Raw genomic sequence first — 1,525 nt, forward strand, 5'->3', positions numbered from 1 at the left:
ACGTGTGTGTGTTTGGGGCACAGACAGAGTTGCACAAGCACCCATGTCATGAGTTTTGCCCATCAGCAGCTAGAGGTGCAGGGTCTCAGAACCCCTGCACCTATCTCCTTGACAGCTGGCAGGTGTTGTGGCTGCAGCATGGGCTAGCAGGCCTGCAGCTTTCACTCCGCTGCGCCTTAACACACACAGTGCCACCCATGCCATGAGTTTTGCTTGTCCGCAGCTTGAGGTGTAGTTCCCCCCAAACCCCTGCACCAATCTCTTTGAAACTTGGCAAGCTTTGTGGCCTCAGTAAGAGCTACCACCCCTGCAGTTTTTACCCCCTGTGGTGTAACACAGCCATGACAAGAGTTTGGCTTTCAAGAATTTGGGGTACAGTTCCCCCAAAACCCCTGCACCGATCTTCTTTAAACTTGGCAGGTTTCATGCTCTCAGCAGAGGCTACCATCCCTACATGTTGTTTTTTGTCCAATTTGGATGAAACTAAGTTATAGATATTTCATTGATTCCCCCATTATACCCTAAGACCAGATCTCTGAGGTGGCTCCAAAGCTTTGGAGCCACTTCGGCTGGATCGAGGTGGAAACCCAGTCTGGAGCTCCGGATCAGACCGCTGCCATCCGAAGCGGCTGGATCCAAAGCCGGATCGGATCGCTGCCGACTCGCACAGGCCTACTGTCCACCTCTCAGACCACTGACAGCTGGGACAGGAAGGGAGACCAGGGTGTTCAATTCTATACTGAGTAGTGCAAGTGCACAACACCCTCAAGTCTGGCTGGAATGGTACCAGCTCTGCTGCATGAAAGGCTTTCTGCTACCACAGAAAAGACCACTAGCAAGCTTTGCTGTTCTAATTAATTAAAGAGTCTAGTCTGTACCACCAGCATGTTATTGAACTTATAACACATTCCTAGTAAAATAAACTTTGTAAGTAATAGTTATTATGATTTTACAGAAGAATAGGACAGACTTTGACACACTCACACACCCATTACCAGTGTGCTACCCTTCTCCAGAAGCATATCAGAGCAGTAAAAGGTTCAGATTAGCCACCACAGAAAATCCTTCCACAGCTAGGGGTAGCCTACATGACTGTAAAGTTTATCTATCCTCATCCTCACAGGGCCTGGTGCTGGGGTATGTCAGAGGTGGGAAAGGAGACTAACGCAGTCCATACTCCAGACCATAAGAAACTGGATAATTCTCCCATCACTTAAAGGGCTGACAGAGGCTACACTCATTTCAAATGTCGGCAGCATGGGCACCCAAGCAGCCCAGAATGTGCAAAGGCCCAAAGCAAAGAGACGGCTTAGAATCACCTTTGTATTCCCTTTCCTGAGCTGCATCTGCTGAATGATAGAGAAATAACAGCAGAATATAACACAACCTCAGAGTACTGACACTGTCCCTTTATCTAGACACCAGGAACACTTGAAGTTTGCTCAATAGAACTCTGTGCTGTATCACTTTAAATCAGAAAAAAATGAGTTAAGACCTTAAGCAGGCTTATCCCATGTTTATATCT

The sequence above is a fragment of the Gavialis gangeticus genome, unplaced genomic scaffold (genome assembly GCF_001723915.1).
Source record: "Gavialis gangeticus isolate Ggan-Ray unplaced genomic scaffold, GavGan_comp1, whole genome shotgun sequence".
Classification (NCBI taxonomy): Eukaryota; Metazoa; Chordata; order Crocodylia; family Gavialidae; genus Gavialis; species Gavialis gangeticus.